This window comes from Sinocyclocheilus grahami, unplaced genomic scaffold, assembly GCF_001515645.1.
Source record: "Sinocyclocheilus grahami isolate Dianchi unplaced genomic scaffold, SAMN03320097.WGS_v1.1 scaffold17.1, whole genome shotgun sequence".
NCBI classification, from domain to species: domain Eukaryota; kingdom Metazoa; phylum Chordata; class Actinopteri; order Cypriniformes; family Cyprinidae; genus Sinocyclocheilus; species Sinocyclocheilus grahami.
This window is the reverse complement of record NW_015505196.1, coordinates 4,787,558-4,788,058: the sequence shown is the minus strand read 5'-3', so window position 1 is coordinate 4,788,058 and position 501 is coordinate 4,787,558.

The following is a 501-nucleotide window of genomic DNA, read 5'->3' as shown; positions in this document are numbered from 1 at the left end:
TTTTATGTAAAACTACATTAGATTATCCATTGATCAGGTAATAACAGCTAAATAACTTTCAAACATGTGACAAAAAAGAAACATTAAAATGTGTCTAATAGAGCAATTTGTGGAGCATTTCAGAAAACCACATTAATGATTACTTTAAAGACTGCAACTTTATTTACAGCATTATTGTTATTATTATTATTAGTCTGTGAAGAAAGTGAAGAAAATAATATGTTTCCATTACCACACAGTACCCTAAAATGTTATGAATGCCTCTCCTCTGTAATCAAAGGAAAACAGATTAGTTTTAATTGTGTTAATATGGGTTTTAATGAGTGGTAATGTTACCACTTGAATTTGATGGATAATAATGTGTCGCTGTGTGCCGCAGTTGTTTTTCTACATGTCTGTTGTTCAACTGCAGCCCGCTGTTCGGTCCAGTAATATCATGAAATAAAAAGCAAACAGGCATACACTCTTAAAAATAAAGGTGCTTCACGATGCTATAGAAGA